The sequence below is a fragment of the Castor canadensis genome, chromosome 7 (assembly GCF_047511655.1).
Source record: "Castor canadensis chromosome 7, mCasCan1.hap1v2, whole genome shotgun sequence".
NCBI lineage: Eukaryota > Metazoa > Chordata > Mammalia > Rodentia > Castoridae > Castor > Castor canadensis.
The window spans coordinates 78,473,398-78,494,902 of NC_133392.1; the positions used below are offsets into that span (position 1 = coordinate 78,473,398).

The following is a 21,505-nucleotide window of genomic DNA, read 5'->3' on the forward strand; positions in this document are numbered from 1 at the left end:
GGAAAGAAAATCACTAAAAACAAGTTGAAAGAGGTATAATCAGTAAAGCCTGATGTGGACAAAACCCGAATCAAAGTTGAGAGCATAGCTCAAGTATGAGGCTCTGGGTTCCAATGTGGAGTATTGCAAAATGAAAAAAAAAAAAACCCGTTTAGTAGGAGTCAAATATTTTCTGAAGGCATAGTCTCTTCACAAAAAGACTAATGCTCTTGAAAATTCAAAACTTAAAAAAAGTTGAGAATTCTACAAGCCTTCCTTAGGCCCTAGCTGGAAAGGGCAGGCCATTAAATAGGGAGTGACAGCGGAAAAAATCATTTATTTCCCCGCTGCCCCTTCCATTTTCTAGCTTCTGGTAGATATGTTCTTTCCATTTTTTTTCCTCTCTTAGTTACCATAACGACGGTAAGACCTCTCCTTCCAAAATGCTAATACAATCCACAGTCTCTACAGGTCGCAACCGGGCGGGGTTTTCCTGCTCTCCGGAGGGGCGAGCGCTCGCCGCCTTAGCACCGTCGCGCCCTGGTCGCCGGGTCAACGCCTCCGCCCCCACCCCTCAGCGGCCACGTGACGTACGCGTCACGTGACGGACGCCGGCGGAGGCGTGTAAACAGGCGCCGCCTGCTTGAGGTGCGGCCCTGCTGCGTCCGCGTCTCGGCCATGCGCCAGGCGGCCCTCGGGGGCTGCGCCGCGAGCTTGGCGCCCACCTGAGGTGACTCCTGTGGCCTCGGGACCCACGTCCTCCACGCGGCGGTCGCGGACTTGGCGGACCAAGCCCCGGGCTGGGAAGGGGGTGTGGCTGCCGGGCGCGCCGCCCGCGACAGGTGGGCCGGGCGGGACGGGGCGGGGAGGCCGCGGAGGCCGGGTCGGCGACCCCGCGGACGGCAGCACAGCCTGGCCGTGGGCTCTGCCTACAGCCCGGGTACAGTCTGCTACGTGAAGTGTTGTTCCTGACGGCCGTGAGGCCGGGGATCCCGCAGCCCTCTGCGCTGGCCTCAGTTTCCACATCCGTGAAATGGAAGTGGGGATTAGTGCTCGGGGAGGACCCCGCACGACCGAGATGTGATGTCCCGAGAGCCCTGCACACACTGAAGCCGTCCCGGGGAAAGCGTTGGTGCGTTATCTTGCTTTTCATTGGCTAACTTTCTGCTGTCTTTAAATCTGTTTATCTGAAACGCATTTGGCTTCTCCTTCATCCGGGTGAAGTTTGCGATAGAAAACTTGCTAGAAAGTCACAATGGCTTGGGGTTTCAATGAAACGGAGCCTCTTTCTGAAGAAACCTTATTTGAAAGCCCAGTTTGTAAAAAAGGATGAACATAAAACGTTTTGTTTTCTTTCCTCACTGCTCTTAAGGCCCCACTTCCCACAGGTTGAAAAGCTTCATCATGGAGTTGAGATGTTCTGTGTATCTTTACATTTCATGGGCTCTGAAGATGGATGCTTTGCATGTGTGGAGGTTTCAGTGATTTTCCTGTTGATATTGCTTGATTGCATGTTATGCAATTAGAGACAGACATTCGGAAATGGTGGGGCCTTTCTCTTTGCATTTCTTCTGGCATTGCAGTCCCAGGGGGAGTCAGTATATGTCATAATAAGACCTCACACGGTTACTGGTTTTGCTGCTTAGGCACCGAATGGGAGTGAAAAACTTATTTGAAGCCAACCGTACGGGTTAGGACATATCCTATAAAGACATGAAAACCGAAAGAAAAAGTGACCCGAAGCTGTGAGAGCCCTGGAATAATGTGGGCGTGCCCTTTTGCTATATCCTCCCGAGCCAGGAGGGTTTTACTAGCTTTTGAGGATGAATTGAGGAGAAAAGAACGTCCTCTTTTATGCAGTGATTGGACATAAATCTAGAATGTGAGGCGGTGCTGTAAGGCAAAAGCAGTTACCACGATTTACATAGTTCCCTAACTTGTTGATAAGAGGTTTACTGAAACTTGAAGTTGGTGTTAAAAGGGGAAGAACATTCCCTTTTACAGTTTGTCCACGTGGTGCTTCTGTGAGGTGAGCAAGAATTGGAAGTCTAATCTGAGTGGGAACCAGATTAGATTTTTCTTTTTGAAGAAAACACATCCTTGACCTTTGGTTTAAGCTTTCTTTGGCTCTCTGTTTCTGCTTCAAAGTGAGGAACTTGGTTACTGCTCTTTTGGCTGCAACTAAGATGCCCAGTTAAATGTGAATTTCAGATGAACAGGAAATATTACATGGGACATATTTAACCAAAGGTTTATGTGTCATTTATCTGAAAGCCAGGGCGTGGTGGTACATGTCTGTAATTCCAACTACTGGGAAGGCGGAGGCAGGAGGATTGTGGGTTTGTGGCCAGCTGAGGAATTTAATTGACCCTTTCCCCAAAACAAAATAAAAATAAAAGGCTTAAGTCGTTGGGCGCTTCCTAATGTGTGCAAAAGCAAGGCCCTGGGTTCAAACCTTAGTACCAAGGTATGTGTACGTGTGTTTGTGTGTTGGGGGGGGGGGGCGGGTGAGTGGAGAAGAAAACCGGGGTTGGCTGTGTTTAATGTTTTTGGTTAAATATGGCTGCCCTAACTCCAACATTTTTGTCTTATTTAATTTAGCACCAGGAAGAAATTATCTCAAGGCACAGATGGGAATGAATTGATTCTCTTGTCAAGAATCCCTATTTGGGGCTGGGGCTTAGTAGCAGAGAGCATGCCTAGCAATTGTGAGGCTCTGTGTTCAACTCCAGTATCAAAAGCACATAAACAACAATGATGAAGAAGCCTCATTTGTAGTGGTGTTTAGTTCTTCAGGTACAGCAAACAATCTGTCATTTGTGGTCTCTTCCTCTCTTTCTTCCCTATGCAGCTGTTCCATTTCTTCCTTTTTCTTTCTTTCTTTTTTTTTTTTTCTGTGCTGGGAGTCAAAACCCAGGGTCTCACACAACAAACTAGGCAAGCTCTTTGCCACTGAACCACATCTTTATTCCTCCACTTCTTCCATATTTTGTTTCCATAACAAAATGTTTAGCTTTATACTTTTGGTGGTATGTAGTTTAAATGAAATTAGCAAATAAGAAATTGCGCTGAAGTTTCTGAAAATGACCTAAACTTGAGTCTTGAAATGGCAAATACTATTTTTTCTGTCAAAACAAAAAAATACTATTTTTTCTGACTTTACCTGTTTTGTGTGTTGAGTTCAAGACATTGTATAAAGCGGCATAATGTTCTGCTGATAAGTTTGTTTGTTTTTTTTTTGAGACAAGATTCCTGTACATAGCCCAGACTGGCCTTGAATTGGACCAGATCCAATTCCTTTACACAACTAATGCTGAAATGTCTGAATTTTCTAATTCATTCACCAGTCAGCAGCAACAACAAAAACTTGAGTGCCTTCTTTGAGCCAAGCAGATGTGACCAGTGTCCTAGTTCTCCAGGTTGGGGTCCCTGTTAGAGGAGTAAAACAGGTGTAATCCAAGGATAATGTGATGTGGCCTTGAATGATGTAAAAGCTTTGGAAATTGAGGAGGCTCAGTGTCCCACAGGCTGACAGGTGGAATGGCAGAACTCCCTAGAGGAAGTGGTATTTAATCCAGATCATGAGGTAAAGGTGGAGTCAGTTAGATGGATGGACAGAAAAATAGGAAGAAGCAGGTAAGAACAGGGAGTCTTATCTTCTCAGTTCTGCAAAGCACGGGATTTGTGGGTTCAAAATAGTTCATCGAAGGTGGAGGCAGGAGGACTGTAAGTTCCAGCCCAGCCTGGTTGAAGGTATAGGTGAGAACCTGTCTCAAAAACAAAAGCAAAAAAGGCTGGGGGCATGGCTCAGGTGGTAAAGTGTTTGCCTGGCATGTTCTGGGCCCCCAGTTTACTCCCCAGTATTTGGGGAAAAAGTTGGCAGTATAGTTGGATTTGTTGTGATTCTCTTGTCTCCCTTATGCATATTGGGATCTAGCTGTATTTGAGATCTTTTTGTATTTGTGAGACCTTCAGTTGTGAGACTCCTTGAAAAAAGTGTTTATGAAATATGGCACACACACACAGAAATATGTATTCAAAGAACAAAATATTGCCAATATTGTTAAAGCCTCCTGTATGCCCTTCCTGTCGGGAGTAACCACAGTACTGATTTCTGTTTGTTATTTATCGCTTTTCTTGATAATCTTACTTTGTTTGTTGCTTTTGTGTATATTCCCTACCTCCCTCCTCTTTTCTCCCTCCCTTCCCCTTCCCTTACCTAAATGTTCCTTTTTTCCCCTCATTTCCCCTCCCTTTTCTTCCCTTTTTTTGCTGGAAATTGAACCCAAAGCCTCTTTTGCATGCTAAGCAGGTGCTCTTCCGCCAAGCTACATGCTTTTGCCTATTTTTTTCATCAATGGCATCATGCCATATGGGTTTTTTCTGTGATTCTTTTCGCAACCTAATTGAAAATTAGGTTACTAAGTCTCACCATATTTTCTCCCTAGTGCAATAATTTCTCTGAGGGTAAATATCTAGAATTGGAGTTGTTGCTTGCAGGGGGTGCATGTTGATATTTGTGTGTCTCTGGGGATTGAACCCAAGAACTTGTGCATGCCAGGTAGTGCTCCACTGCTGGGCTACATCTCCAGCCCTCTTTTTTGATACAGGGTCTCTCTGTGTACTCAGGCTGGCCTCAGACTTGTAATCCTCTTGCCTCAGCCTCAGAGTTCTGGGATTACAGGCATATACTACCATGCCTGGTGCACATTGGTAATTTTACTAAATATTACCGAATTGCTTCCCTATGTAGTTGGATTGTTCAGTTATCCTATCAACAATGTATGAAGGTTCCTATTGTTTTCCTGTTTACATGCTTCTCAGTGTTCAATATGAAAACATTCATTTGTCTAATAATGATCCACAATCTCGAGAATATAAAACTCTTAACAGCTTAACAGCATACCAAAGAATACTCAACTTAAAAATAGCCAATGGATTTGAATAGCTATTTCTTCAGACAAGACATAGAAATCACCAATAAGCACACAAAAAATATGCCCTATATTATTTGCCACCAAGGGGAAATGCAAATCAAAATCACAGTGAAGTATCACAGCACACCTACTCGGATGGCTGCCATCAGAAAGGCAGTTAACAGTAAGTGTTGGTGAGGTTGTGGAGAAGTTGAACTCTTCATACATGGTGGGTTGGTGGTAAAGTAGGGCCACTGCTCTCAGAAACAGTCTGCCAGTTTCTCAAATGGCTAAACATTGGGACACCTCATGCTACAGCAGTTCTACTCCTAGATATACCCAAGAGAAATGTAGACATAACCACACCAAAACTTGCATGTAAATGTTCCGGAAGTGTTCATCTTAGCTCAAAAGTAGAAACAACTTAAATGTTTGTCACCTCATGAAGGCTTAATGAAAAGGTGATCTATCCTGCAATAGAAAGAACGGATGTACTGACTGATGCTACAACACACATGAAACTTGAAAACATGCTAAGTGACAAAAGATAGGCCCAAAAGGCTGTGTGTTGTATGATTAAAAATGTTTGGACTTTTCTATATTACTTAAATGATTTTTTTGGTGAACATGTCTTGGCAATTGGAAGTTTTTTTTCCCCTTTTGGTTTGTAGAAGTTTGGCTATCTAGATGTTTTTATCTTTTAAATATTGGGTAGACATTGTAATAGTTATAAAACGTGTACAGAATTTAAATACCATTACACCTTAATCAGCAGGTAGGTATGACCTTGCTTTAGCTTTGATGCTGTTGGTCCCCTCGGGGGTTTCATCACTTGACCTTCATATGCATAGTGTGTTATACTCTGAGCTATATTCCTAGCCTCACTTGCTTTTTTGTTTCACATAGTATGAGACTTCAGACTCATTTACATGTTTTTTTCTAACATCATACTCATTTTTCCCAAGAATCATTGGCATCCAAAAATCTTCCTAGTGCTAATAAAATTTTCCAATTGCATGTAAAGACTGTGTAAGCACTGTGCATTGTAACTTTATGCATGTTAGAAATGTTATGTATTTTCATGGTTCAATACCATAGGCCACTTGTGATTGCTGAATACTTGAAATGCCTCATCCATATCTTTGTGAGTGGCTGCATTATTTGTATATTCCACAGTTTGTTCTTTGTACTCTTCATGACTGTTTTTTTTTTCTATTATGAGCTGTGGTAATGTGAACACTTGTGCATGTCTTCTGGTATACATAGCCATGAGTGTCTCTGGGTGCATAGTCAGGTGGCAAGCTGCTGGATTATACAATAATGCATTTCTTCTGTTTTTTCAAGAAGTATTATGTATTTTTTTTTGAGACTAGGTTTTGCTATGTTGCTCAGGCTGACCCTCAGCTCCTGGGCTCAAGTGATCCTCCTGCCTCAGCCTCCCAGTAGCTGGAACTACAGGTGTGAATCACTGTGCCCAGCTCTAGCTATCTGTTTAAACAAATTACTACAAATTCAGAGGCTTCAAACAATACAGATTTATTATTTCATGCTTCTATATGTCAGACTTGTGGTAGGCTTGGCTGGGTTGCCTGCTCTGGGTCTTACAAGGCTCGGATCAAGTTGTTGGTAGGACTGCACTATTTTCGGGATGCTCTGGAAATGAATATGCTCCCAAGTTCATTTAGAGCACTGGCAGGATTCACTGCTGAGGTCTGTTTTTCTGTATGTCAGCTCATGGTCATTCTTGGCTTCTAGAGGCCACTTACATTACCTGCCTCGTGGTCCCCTTTGTTCCTTCATCTTCAGAGTCAGCAATTGGGGATTGTGTACTTCTCATGCTTCACGTCTTTTGACCTTTTCATCATCTCCTCTAGCTGGAAGCGGTTCTCTACTTTAAAGGACTCCTGTGATTAGATTGGGCTCCCCTGGGTCATCTTTCTGGTTGATGTGTGCAGTCCCTTTCACAGCTGTGCCCAGGTTGGTGTTGCTTGAATAATCAGGGTAGGAGGCTTGGGGGGAATGTCTTTAGGTTTCTGCACTATATAAAATGTTTTCTGTACTAGTTGCGTCAGTATGCATTTACACCAGAGCTCTTGTTCCACATCATTGCTAACACTTATGTTGTCAGATATTTAAGTTTTAAATCATCTGGTAGTTGTGGAGCAGCATCTCATGTCAGCGTGTGTGTGTGCGTGTGTGCGTGTGTTGGTGATTGAATCTAGGCCTTGCACATGCTCCATCATGGAACTATTCCCTCAGCCACTTGTGGTCGTTTTAATCTGTATTTTTAGGTCCATATTTACCTGTAAATAACAGATGTTTTTGGTTGCTTTAAAAAACTTGCATAAGTTTTACTGTATGTGTTCTCTAACATGAGGTGTTCCCCAGAATTGTGCTTTGTGGTTTGTGTTTGAGTTTTTCTAACTACTGTGCTGTATTTATTGTGTGAGTATACAGGTTGAGTGTCCTAATCCAAGAATCTGAAATCTGAAATGCTACAGAATTCAAAAGGTTTTGAGCATCATGAAATGCTACAAAATTCAAAAGGTTTCGAATATCATGAGAGGCGCAGAAAGTTTTGGATTTTGGAGCATTTCAAATTTAAGATTTTCAGATTAGAGATGCCACTGGTTAGTTTATATAAATATGTTTAAATTCCCCATCTCTGAAATCTGTACTCTTGTCTCAAGCATTTCAGATGAGAAGAGCCAACCTGTGTCATGATTGATTGATCATTTAATTGGTGGAAATTTAGATTTCTTGGCTTTTCTTGTGAATATGTTAGGACATTTCTTGAAGGTATATACCTAGAGGTGAACTTGCCTGTATGTAGATAAAATCTAGAAGTGAAAATGATGTTTATCTTCACTTATTTTACTATATAGGAATACCTCTTCAACAAAAAGTAGGGTTTTTTTACCTCTTTATCGTCTCTGCTTTCCCTTTATCCCATCTGACAAATGTCTTTTATCTTTAAAAGAATTACATTTGTAGCTGGGTGTGATGGTATGTTCCAGAGGTCCCAGCTACTCTGGAGGCTAGGTGAGAGAATAGCTTGAGACCACAAGTTTAAGGCGAGCCTAGACAATAAAGCAAGACCCTGTCTCAAATGAAAAAAAAAAAAAAAGAATTGCCCAGGTAAATGTGTAAATGTTAACTGTTAAAAAAAATTCAAGCACTGTAAGTGCATAAAAGTCCCTTGCCTAGTTGTACTGTGTAGTTTAATAAAAGTGGATCATATTGCATATATTGTTTGGAAATAGGCCTTTTTACTCAGACCCATATATATGTAGGTCTGCATTTCCCTGAATTTTGTTTACTACTCTGTATCCATTGCTTAGCATCAAGTATTGGTGGAATGAGCCAGGTGAAGATTGATGCATGCTTCTAATCCCGGCACTCTGGAGGGTGAGGCAGGAGGATTGCAAGTTTGAGGCCAGCCAGTGAAACTATCTCAAAAAAAAAAAAAAGCAAAAATGTATTTGTGGAATGAAGACTGTATGGTTATTAAATTTATAACTCATTCATTACTTTCCCTGTTGATAGGTATTTAGTGTTCTCTAATTTTTCTCTTTTATAACAGTGTTGCAGGAACCATTCTTGTATATGTGTCTTCAAACATTTTGGGGAACAGTGTTATAGTATAGAGCCCCAGAAATGAAATTGTCTGGTCAAAGGAGATTTGTATCTCCTTTTATTTCACTAATAATGTATAAGTGTGCTTTTCCCCACTCACGTGCCCCCAATATCTATTACTGGTCTTTTAAATTTTTGTTTGCCTTAAAAGTAGTGTTTAAATTTTTGATCAAATAATACTTGGAAAATTTAAAAAATAGTGAATGATGAAAAACAGAGGTGTTTTTGTTTCTTATGTCTTTCACATTTCTAAATACAGCGTTTATACCACTGTATTCATTAGCTTTAGTTATTATGCTGCGCCTTTCTGTTTTGGTCCCTGAGAATTTTCTGTCTTAAATTCCTCATTTACTTTTTCTCCACTCTTGATTATGGTTACAACCCTATTTTTAGTGAAATCAATAATCGGTGGCCATTAACTATTGTTCAACTACAGGACCAGGCAGTAGTCTACATGTCTTTTATTTAGCTAAGTTTACCTAACTTTTTCATCTGCATAACTTTTCATACACAAATTCCTAATTTGTGCCAAATGTTCTATCGTATATGTTATTTTGTCAGTCTCTATACTTTTCTGGGGACCTTTCTACCTAGAGCCTTTCCTCATCCTGCTTTGACTTGAACAGAAATTTACTGCTTAAAGGCAGTATGTTATATATTCAGAGTTTATATCCTGACAGATTTTATTCTAGAGAACCTAAAAAGAGAATCTTTTTGTTGAGAATTACCTACCTGCCTCATATCAGTGTTTGGGAGGCCTTTTCTTCAGGCCATTCAGTTTCTCCAGATCCTTGAGTGTTCTCCCCCTTTGTGTTACTCATGGTAGTTTAAGCTTTTGCCTCCACACTTGTTTCATTTCAATGCTTATGAGAAAAGTAGACTTTTTGGCCTAGTCCCAGTTATACTGAGTCAGAACAAGGTGATTTGTATACAACCAAAACTTTGAAAAGCCCTGGGCTGTAGTGTGCTGTGGCCACAACACTAGCAATAGCAAAGCATTTATTTCTGTCATCCAAAATGTAACACAAATGGATATGACTTCTCCATTTGTAACTAGGCCCTCTGGCCTCCAAGAGGTAGTGGGAGAGAGTGGAGGATCTCATTGAATGTTGAGAGGTATTCAAGGTCAGGCCAGAAAGTGCCTGATACCAGTGGTTCCATATTGTTTTGACCAGGATTTAGTCACATGGTGGCTAACATAATTGCAAAGAAGGCTGCAAGATGTAATCTTCTGGGCTGCTCAGGGACAGGGGATGATGTGGTGAGTAAATAGCACTGACTCTGCTTCAGTTGGCTGTTGTGGTCCCCAGGATGTTTCATTCTTCTTTGGACTTGTGGAGCACACTAACTGCCCATCCAAAGAAGGCAGTCCAGATTCCATCCAGTCGTGACTCCACTTCAAAGTACAGGATCTCTGACTTATGTGGAAGAGCCTCTGGGAAATGATTGAGCGTGTGAAGCTTTTGCTTAGTTAAGGTTTCTCAGAAAGCTCCATGCCATAAATGAGCTCCACATTGCTCACAGAAGAGTTAGTTTGCTTTTAGGTGACTAAATTGAGGGTAGTCAATACAGAAGTTGATGCTTTAATACTGTAACTTGGTTTTTAAGTTAAAACAACCTTACATTTTGTGTCAGAAGCTACTTATTTAGGCATGTAAAATTTATATGGATTTGTTAAATAATTTACATATGTTTTAGGAAGGATAACTTTTATATTAGATTTTACCAAAAGCATAAACATTTTAGAGAATTACTGGAATTCTTAAGTTTGTTAATTCAGTTGTGATAATTTTAGGGATGTTCTCTTACTCAGGTTGAATATGTGCTTATTTAAGGATGTAGGCTCTGGAAGAATGTCACCTTTGGTGTTTTGCCATATGACCTTGCACTTGGGATCCTTCTTTCCTTCCTCCCTCCTTGCCTCCCTCCCTCCCTCCCTCCCTCTCTCTCTCTCTCTCTCTCTCATTTGATATGGCTGGAGTTTGTATTCAGGGCTTCACACTTGCAAAGCAGGTGCTCTACTGCTTGATCCACACTTCTGGTATATTTTGCTCTGATTATTTTGGAGGTAGAGGGTCTCTCGAATTGTTTGCCTGGACTGGCCTCAAACTATGATCTTCCCTATCTCAGATTCCTAAGTAGCTAGACACTTGGGTTGCTTGATCCACAAGGTGGATCACGAGTGTTAACTATTACAGTGCTTCGTGGGGGAGGTTGTGAAGTTTAAATGAGCTACTGTAGGCCAGATTCTTAGAGAAGTGCCTAGAGCACACACCTGCTGTTGATTTTTGCCTTTAATTTTTATTCTAATAGTAGTTATAAATATGCAATTCTCACAAAGTATAATTTTTTACCTTGTCAAAATGAAAATGTTTTTCCATTTCATCACAAGGCTTTTTTTTTTCTTTTTTTAAAAAAAACAAAACATCAGTCCTGTTACATAGCATCTTACTATACAACTTGCTATAGCTCTGAGGGCAAGAGGGTGGAATCTTGAGTTATACTCCTAGCTTTCTTGAGTAGCTGCTTGACTTCAGGTCAGGAGCCTTGCTTCTCTCTCTGCCTGGTTTACTCATTTATAGAAGTGAGATTGGGTGTGAACTGTTTGATCTCTAAGATTCCTTCTAGTTCTGCCATTTTGGTTTTTGTCTCCCTTAACTCTTAATTATATGACCTGAAGAGCTAGCTGTAAAACTGTTCATGAGAAGAGGGCATTTCACAACCAGGAGAAGAAAAAGTCTTGAGATTGGGAGGGCAGGGTGAATGGAGAGAAACATTAAGGGTGACACACTGAGAATGATTAGTCTTATTTTACTTGTTAAAATCGCCTGTAGATGGAAAGAAACGTTGACACATTTCTGTTTTTTTTTTTTTTAAAGCCAGTCTCATTATATATAGCCTTGGTTAGCCTTGAACTCACAATCCTCCTATTTGAGCATGGAGGCTTCTAATAGATAATTTTCTTTTTTCCTTTCTTCCCTCTCCGTCCCTCCCCCCTTTTTTGTGGTACTGGGGTTTGAACTTAGGGCCTGGTGCTTGCTAGGCAGGCACTCCACCCTGGGAACCACAACTCCAGCCCTTTTTGCTTTATGTGTTTTTCAAATAGGGCCTGGCATTTATGCCCAGACTGGGATCCTCCTATTTACATAGCTGGATGACAGGTGCGCGCCACAATGCCCAGCTTTTTTTTTTTTTTTTAATTGGTTGAGGAGTCTTGTGAACTTTTTGCCTGGACCGGCCTCCAACCTCCATCCTCTTGGTCTCTGCCTCCCAAGCTGCTAGACTTACAGGTGTGAGCTACTTGTACACCTAGTTTAATGGACACATTTCTGATGGTTACGCCTGTCCAGTGTTGAAATGGGCCACTTTAAGTGATGTCTTAACTGCAAAGACAAAAGTCAAGGTCAGACAGGCAAATGATGCTCCAGAGACAGGTCAAAGTTATTTAAGCTCGGCCAAGATGGAACCACATAGCTTCCCAACCTCTGGCTTCCTGTGGGTAGAAGTCATGGCACAGTTGTTAAAATACTCAAGAGAAACTTAATGTGGTGTGACCCAGTGGTCATGACTTTAACTGAATTATTAGTGAAACTCATACAGTAAATTCTTTTTTACCAGCAATGTTTTTTTGGTTGAAGTACAGACTAAATAACTGTTAGTTCTTAGCTTTAAAAATGTTCCTAAGTCGTGTGTAGTTTTTGATGATTCATATGGAATAGCAGCACTATTATTTTCTTCTTTTCGAGGTCTGTGAATGCTTGCCACTTTTCTCTTAAGCTAAGTTGGGAACTGTGAGGTTAGGATCGTAGGTATACACAACTAGATTCGTCATCCTTCTGTGGGTGCATTGCCAGCTTCTCTGGAGGTGTTCACCAGTCTGGGCAACTTTGATAGTATTATCTGTCTTTTTACTGTCGCTGCTGTGAGCAGTCTTAAGAAGTACAAGACATGCAGGGGAGCAAGCCTTCGGAGTGAAAATTGTATTTATTACTTTTCTTAAATTATTCCTGAAGTAGAACGTTGGCACCCAGAGGAGCAGTTCTCTCACCCTGATTGAGAAAGCTGTGGTGTGTGTGTTTACAGCTCCTATACTACTTCAGGTCTTCCTACTCCGGAAATGTCTTATTTCTGCTAAGTTGGGATTAGATTCTGCTGTACTAGAGGATACATCAATTAATGCAGAGTTTTTCAACCTTAGCATTATTGGCATTTGGGCTTGGATAGTTCTTTGTTATGGGGAGCTGGCCTGTGCCTTATAAGATGTTAGTAGCATCCCTGGCCTCCTCCTACTAGATGTCAGTAGCACTCCCACAGTGGTAGCAACCAAAGTGTCTCCAAGATACTACTAAAAAGTCCCTGAGCTGAAAAATCACCCCTGCTGAGGACACCTCTCAGCTGGCCCTCTGCCAGGTTAAGGTAATTCTACTCCTGTCTGGTTTCTCCGTGTTCCCAGCCCTGCTCACATCCTCCTCTCCCCTGACTGCTCTGCTCGGCTAATGAGGTGGAAAGTTGCCAAGTAGAAGGTGGAATCAGCAGGGAATAGAGCTGAACTAGAGTCAGGTGTGGCCCTGGGTAGTGGCTGAGCTCTGCTGCACACAGATGGGTGTGTTTTGGGGTGGAAGCTAATGATTAGACTGTTAAATGTCTTTTGACATGAACGTGAGAGTACAATGACACTTGTGGTCCCCCCACAAAACACCAATCAGGTATGTGGTGTCTTTGTATTGGCTCAAGCCTGCTTTGGGGATTTGGATTAGGGAAGAAAGCTTCAGGGATGTTTTTCCTTAATTTTTTTTACTTGAAAGAAGAAAAGTTAAACTACTTCTTGATGAGCTGCTGAATCTAATTTAGATTTCAATTTTAAGCTGACTTTAACAGCTGAAGTCCATTTCTTTTACATGAATGAGGTGAAGTGGTAGAATTTGTAAATATGAAGCAGCAAATGCTACTGAAGACAGCTGGGGATGGCACCAGTCCTCAGGTGCTAAGGGAACGAGACAGGAAGGTGGAGAGGGACACCCCTGCATGAGGAATGGTTGTTCTGTCATGGTTGGGGACAGGTAGAAGGAGTGGGCAAGTCAGATCTTACAGATAACCTGGAGCCTGGGATGGTGTTCACATGCCCTGTTTGTATTTATTTTCTTCACTGTTTGCTTTTAGTACTTATAGCCTGGGCTTTAATGAATTGCTTTTTACTTGGTTAAGGTCATCCTGAATGCTCCTTTTTGTAAACTTTATTCTCCTAACATTTATTGCATCAAATTTTCTATTTTAATATCTTTTAATGACTGAATATCGCATTTTGTGGTTATAGCATAGTTTAATCATTTCTTTATTGTTTAACACATGGGTTATTTTTAAAGAATTTGCTACTGTAAATATCATTTGATGAGTCTCTTTAAGCATAAATTTCAATCTATAGTTGAGATTATTTCTTTCAGATAGAATGAACTAGAGTAGTGAGGATCTTTTTTTAAGGTTCTTGACTGCTGAACTGCTTTCCTGAAAGTTCCTAATTAACACTCTCACTGGCAAATGTGCCATGATTTTAGAGAATTCTTGTCAGTGTTGATTATTGTTTTGTTTTGTTTGAGATAGAAACTTGGCTATGTAATCTAGGCTGGCCTTGAACTTGCAATCCTGCTGCCTCAGTCTCTCTTGAACTGGGATTGTGGGTATACACCAGTATGCCAGCCTACTAATGTTGATGTTTCCAAAAAAAAAGAATTACTGATTACCAGTAATTCATTTTTCTTTTTAACATTAAAAGTTCATTAGCCTGTTTTGTGAATTGACCGTAAATGTTCATTTCCCATTAACCTGTTGGAATATTAGTGCTTTTAAAATTTTTATTTTTTCCTCTTTTTTATTATTGTTGTGCTGGGGGTACATTGTGACATTTACAAAAGTTCTGGAGGTGTGGCTCAAGCAGTAGAGTGCCTGCTTTATAAGTGTGCAGCCCTGAGTTCAAACCTCAGTCTCACCAAAAAAAAAAAAAGGAATATAAAAGGTCCTACAATATATCATAGTTGAATTCACCCCATCCATCATATTCCTTTGTCCCTCTTTCCCCCATTTCTGGAATACTTTCAACATGTCTCATTTTTCCATTTTCATACATGAGTACATAATATGTCCATATTTATCCTCCTACACCCTTTCCTTATATCTTCCTCCTTCCCACTGATGCCAGTTACCAGAAAGGACCTATTTTACCTTCCTATTCTCCATTTTTGAAAAAAGACATTTTTGTTTGTTCAATTTTTGTTTGTTCAAGATAGCTGTACAGGGAGTTTCATTGTGACACACATACACACACACGTGCAACTTTTTTTCTTTCCTCTTTCTGGTGGTACTAGGGGTGAAGCCCAGGGCCTCATGCATGCTAGGGAAGTACTACACCACTGATTTATACTCCCACCCCCAACTTTTTTATGTATTAAAGGTAGTGACATTGTGTCTATGATAGTTATCCAAAACATTCTTCTGTTTTTCATGTGTGTCTTTTGTTGTATGATTTCTAGTTTACAGAATAAATACAATAAGAGCACCAAGAACACCAATTATATTTTACTCCCTAGCATTTTCCCCCTTTCCCTCTTTCTCTATATGCATGTGTACATAAATGCATTTTTTCTGATTCACTTGAGTCTGAATTGTATATTTCTAAGGTCACTTCAGTGTGCATTTCCTAAGAGCCAGGGCATTCAGTTATATAAGCACAGTAAAATAGTCAGGAAATTTAATAATTTGAATGGTGTTGTGATGTAATTCATGGTCTATATTGCAATTTCAGCAGTTGTGCCTATGTTTTTTACTGCTCTTTTGTTTTCCCCTATCTAGAATCTAAAACAGGATCATCCTGAATTTGCTTGTGATATTTCTTTAGTCTTTTTTCATCTGAAATAGATCTTTAATCTTGCTTTGTTTTTGGCATCAGTGTTTTTGAAGGGTACAGTTCAGTTATTTTCTAGAGTATCTCTAATTTGTGCTTGACCTGAGTTTCCTCATGATTAGATTCAGGTTATACATTTTAGGCGGGGATAGCAAAAAATAACTTTTATTCTCAGTACAGTGTATTAGGAACCACATAATGTCATTGTGTTTTGGTGTTGGTGTTAATAGTGGACTCTTGGTTAAGTTGGTACCTGCTAGACTTCTCTGCTGCCAAGATACTGTTTATTTCTCTTTGAAGTTAATGTTTCCTTACCGATCTGTCACCTGCTAGTTTTAGCATCAGTGATGATTTTCCAAATCTATATTTCTTCTTGTAGTTACTGCCATTCTACAAAAGAAGAGCTTTCTGCCCCCTTCTGTTTATGTATTTATTCAATTGTTTGAGATATGCATAGGTTTTTATTTAGTAGCCTGTAATTCATTACTTTAGTAATGAAGTCCAGACTTGGTCCTTGTAAACCCATTGAGGCTGGCTTCTGTGTCCTTTTTATATGTCTCCACAGTTTTGGAGCTCTTTCTGGTGCAGTAAGATGCTCTGGACTCATTTTGTATGCTCTTGCTCTTGAATCAGCTTTTCTCAGAGAAGCCTTGTTTTTGTATTGGATGGTGCATGGTATTTGGAAATCAAGAGTTTGTTTCATGATATGTTTATTGCCAGTGCTGTGTCACTACTTCTAGACCCTTTCAGTGGACAAAACCAGGATATGTTTGTTTGGATGTATGGTTATGCACACATACATTTTAGTTTATAAATCTGTCTTAGTTCATTAGTGCTGCAAAATACCTGAGACTGCACTGGCAGAGTAAGTTGTAGAGTGCCTGTCTAGCAAGCATGAGGTCCTGAGTTCACACCCCAGTATGGCCAAAAATAAAATAGCTGAGACTGCAACTTCTAACCAAAATTAAGTTTTTCCATCTTTGGAGCCTGAGAACTCAAAGATTGAGGTGCCTGCATTTGGTGTTTGATCAGGGCCTTTTTACTCAGTGCTCAGAATGGTGGAAGAGCAAAAGGGCTTAGCTAGTTTCCTTTAGCCCCTTTATGAAGTGCTCTACCTTCATGATTTAATTACCTCTAAGGTCTCCAACCACCCCCCCTTTTTTTTTTGGTGGTGGTACTGGGGTTTGAACTCAGGGCTTTGTGCTTGTGAGGCAAGCACTCTACTGCTTGAGCCACTTCACCAGCCCTTTTTGTTTTGATTATTTTTGAGATAGGGTCTTGCTTTTTTGCTTGGGCTGGCCTGGATGGTGATACCCTATTTACACTTCCCACTGTAGCCAGGATGACAGACATGCATCACTATGCCCAGCTTTTTTTTCTATTGAGATTATGTTTCACAATTTTTTTTACCTTAGCTGGCTTAGAACTGGGATCCTCCTGATCTCACCCTTCTGGGTACATGTGACCAGAAGCACATGAACCATACTCAGCTGTTAGTTGAGATGGGGTCTTGTGAACTTTTTGACTGGGAGTGGTCTTGAATTGTGATCCTCCTAATCTCAGCCTCCCCCAAAGTCTTTACCTCTCAGTACTGTCATATTGCTTTGAGTAAGTTTTGGCATTTGAAATTTTGGAGACATAGTCTCTAGCAACATGTAGGCACATATGTATGCTAAAAGTTAGTTTATACTGCCAATGTTACTCTGACATCATGGTCTCTCTTATGTTGAATTGTTCATGTGCTCTTCATCATCTTGCCCACACTCAGGGTGCGAGGTATGTTTTTTTTCCTAGAAGTTTTCTAGTTTTGACTTTCAGTTTAGATCTATGATCAGTCTAAAATTACTTTTTACTTATGGTGCGGGTTAATAAGGGTTGAGGTCCATCTTTTTCTGTGTGGATAGCTATTTTCTCCAGCACCTTTTTATTGAAAAGGCTTTACATTCCTCTTTGAATTGCTTTGGTGCTTCTTTGGAGATCAGTTGACTGTACAGTGTTAGTCTCTTTCTTCAGCTTTTGGTTCTGTTTGTCTGTCCTTAGGCCAGTATGATAGGATTTCTCTCCATGTCTCTGTGTCTCTGTCTCCCTTTTATTTTTTATTTGAGACAGAGTCTTGCCATGTTGCCCAGGATACCTCCAACCTCTTAGGTGACCTCCTTAGGAGCTAAGAAACAGTCACAGGCCATCCTACTCTGCCAGTTTTGATTATTGTAGTTTTGTAAGAAGTTTTGAAATCAGAGAGTGTGGTTCATCTTGTTCATTTTCAATGTTGTCTTATCTGTTCTAGTTCCCTTGTGTTTCCACACAAATTTTAGAATTAATGCCCAATATCTGTAAAAACAGCCAATGGGACTATGGTTGGAATTGTGATTTTGGCAGAATCAATATATCTACAATATTAAATTTCCAAATTACAAACATGGTATATGTCTGCATTGATTTAGGTTTTTAATTTCTCTTAGCAGTGTTTCGTATTTTCAGTATATGGGACATGCAAGTATTTTGTTAAGTTTATTCCTGAATACTCTGCTTTTGGACATTGTTTTAAGAAAAATTTCATTCTCTTTTTGTTGTGATTAGATAGGGATAGTTGAGTTTTGTACATTGCACTCCCATTCTGTAACCTTGCTAAATTGACTTCAGATGAATTTTGCTAGACTAACTTAGATTTTTCTTAAGAATTTCTTTTGTTAACAATTAACATGAAACATTTTTCTTCTACTTTTCTTTTTTTGAGACAGGGTCTTGCTAGTGTGGAACTTGTGATCCTCCTGCCTCTGTCTCCCAAGTGCTGGGATTACAGGTATGTTCTACCATGCCTGGCTCTGTTTTTATTTTTTTGAACAGTTGGAGATAGAACTGAGGACCTTATGCCTGTGTGGCAAGCACTTTATCACTAATGCTATTTAGATTTTTAAATTTCATCTGTGTCAGTATCAGTTGTAGAGCACTGTGTTTACCACACTCTAACTAGTGTTAGCTAGCATATCTTTTTCTCTTCTCTTACTTTTGACGTATTTCTTTTTATTCAAAGCACATCTCTTATAGACATGATAGAGTTGGGTCTTTTTTTCTCCCCAGTCTGACATTGTCTGTCTTTTAACTGGGACATTTATTTTGTCTCTTTATATGTAATGTACTTAGAGGTTACACAGTTGATCCTAATTTTTGGAGGAATCTGTATCTTCAAAAATTGCAAAATTGTACGAATCACAAAATGAATACTTGAGGTGCTTTTGACATCCATGTTACCAGCTAAAGTTGAAAAAAGCAACTTTCTGCCTTCCTGGTTCAGCTCTTCTGCAAAAAAGGGTTATTTTCCCAGTTTATTCAGTGCCATGTTTCTCACAGTTTGTATTTAAATTTTTTCTTTTTTGAAATAGGGTCTTGCTGTATATCCCAGGCTGGCCTCAGACTTCACTGTGTAGTCCAGCCTGGCTTCGAATTCATGATCCTTCTACCTCAGATGTATCCCACCATGCCGGGGTTACACTTGTGACTTTTTATTGGTGACTTGCTGTTTAAAATGACCTCCATAGTGTAGTGTTGTCTAGTTTCTGAATATGGGAGACTGTGACATACCTTGTGCAGAAAACACTTGTGTTAAAAGCTTCCCTCAGGCACAAGTGTGAATAAATGAACAGTACCTAAAGTAATGCATTTTAAACAGAGCATATATACATTAAATAAGGTGTGCATTGACTCACTAAAGTGTTGTGACCAGAGGCTCACAGGAAGCTAACTCCATATTTCTCTGACGAGCAGTGGTTCTGTGTTTGCTAATTCAGTCAGTGTTCATGATGACTTTATGGAGCCTTCCTCCTCCTGTGGGTAATATGAAGTCATATGAACTGGTTTGTGATTGTCTTCATATGTGTGTGTGTTTTCTGTTACTCTTTTCTTCATTTTTTTATTTCTTGGTGCTGTGTTTAATGACTTTTTTTACTGATTGTATTTGCAGTTAGAACATGCATCCTCATCTTATCCCTGTCTACTTAATTATACCACTTCCCATAAAATTATACCACTTCTCATAAAATTATACCACTTTCACTTTGCAGTGACATAGTACCATTACCACTCCATTCACTGTGTTGTTGAAATGTATTTTATATATACTTACAAGCCCATGATAAACATTATTATTACATTAAACTGCCTCTAAAGACTTTAAGTCTTTAAAAGACTTAAAGAAACAAGAAGAAATTGAGAGGAGAGATAGGTTTTTTTTCATTGCTGGGAGTTGGGAACCTAGGGCCTCTGCAAGTGCCCTTCCACCAAACTATCCCACCACCCCAGTTCTTCATGTTTATCCACTTATTTGACACTTCCAGTGTTCTTCATTTCTTTTGGTAGATCCTAGCTTTTATCTAGTGTCATTTGTTGGGGATAAATTGTTTTAGTTTTGCTTATTTGAACATACCTTTTGCTTACTTTTTTTTTGGAGGGATATGTTATTGGAGTTTGAACTTAGGGATTTGTGCTTACCAGGCAGGCGCTCTACCACTTACTTTCATTTTTGAAGGACATTTGACACTGTTCTGGTCTGATATTTTTCTTGCAGATACTGTTGCATTGTTTCCTGGCTTCTTTGTTTCCTTATAGATACTGTTATATTGTTTGCTGGCTTCTTTGTTTCCTCTGATAAATCAGCTGTTGTTCATATTACAGTTTCCTCCTAGATACTTTCAAGATTTTTCTCTTTGGTTTTAGCAGTTTTATCTGTAGTTCTGTTTAAGTTGATCCTACTTAGTGTTCGTTGAATTTCTTGGCTTTATAAGTCAGAAGTTTTCACTAAATTTGGGAAGTTTATCTTCAAACAACTTAAAATTTCCTTGCTATTTAAATGCTTTATATGTATTCTTAATATTTTGTCCTTGATAATTCTGTTTTCTGAGTGAGGGTGAGGATAGTATCTATAGTTTGTTCTTTCCAGTGAATCTTACTCAGAGACTTTGAATATGTGGTGATTTTTTACTGTGAGTTTTAACCCCAGGCTTTGTCTATGATAGTCCAAACGACCTCTAGTGGATATTTTCCTCAAGAGACTATTTGAATATGGGTTCTGGAAGGAAGTAGGAAGCACTTTTGTCCTGCATGACTTCAGCCAGTTAGCAGAGTTCTAGTACTCTCTTGATTCAGGCATGTTGTGTTTCCTGGTGTGGTGAACAAGGAGATTCAGCCATGTTGTGACCAATTTACCAGTTATCTTTCTGATTGCAACCTTTGCTTATCCCCTCAACGCTTGTGGAGTTAAGCATTGCTGTGTCACGCAGCGTTCTGTGGAGTTCTGCATTGTAAGCTAGCTGCCTCTTGGCTTCTCCACTCAGCACTCTGCTGGTCTCCAAAGTTAGTTGTCATTCCTTCCCCACTGTCCAGCTCTCAGAAGGAGATTCTGCTGTTCTTGATGGGTCTCACACTTCTTCCCAGTAGTTGTGTCTGTTTTCAGATCTCTTTAACCACACTTCTGGTGTTTGAGGGGGGAGGAACAAGAGTAAATACATGTTTAATCTACCATTTCATTCAAAAATTTCACATTGGTTTTTAAATTCTGATTTAACCACCAGTGATGTCATAAATGAAGACTTGTCTTATTTCACATGATAGCATGCCTGTGAAATCAGTACATTTAAGTAAATTTCTTGTTAATGTAATTTTAGTTTTCCAGATAGGAATGATGTGATTGGTAATGAAATTAAAGTTTGGAATTGAACCAGTCTGTGTCTTACCAACCCCTGGAAGAATGAAATATATAAAATAATATATAGTTTCAAGAGTGAAGGTCAGTGATGGTAGACTTTTACCCAATCCAGGGTGAAACAAGGCTGTAGGTCAGGGGCTGCTGCTGCTGCTGCCACTGCCACCAGGATGTCTTTCTGCCAGCTGCTTTAGGGCCCTGCTGGTCAGGATCAGGTCAAACATTGTCTAGTTTACCTTTCACACATTTACATGGAAGAGCACCTCAGGTTTCATCAGGATGCTTACAGCACTTGTGGGGAATAGCCAGATTGGTTGTAAAGTCTGGCCAGCGATCTAGAAGAGGTGAGGAAGATCTGAGAAGCCATGCTCAGTTACAGTT

General features: G+C 40.0%; 1 protein-coding gene across 5 annotated transcripts in view; it reads left to right on the forward strand.

Moving 5' to 3' along the window:
- Positions 1-597: 597 nt before the first annotated feature.
- The window catches only part of Marchf8 (membrane associated ring-CH-type finger 8), a 124,900-nt gene continuing 103,992 nt past the window's right edge, over positions 598-21,505 (forward strand). For 3 of the 5 annotated variants that reach the window (XM_020185480.2, XM_074079453.1, XM_020185471.2), the window contains exon 1: positions 835-1,111. The gene's annotated coding sequence lies outside the window, so the exon portion shown is untranslated. The other 2 variants (XM_074079449.1, XM_074079450.1) reach the window with 2 other exon arrangements.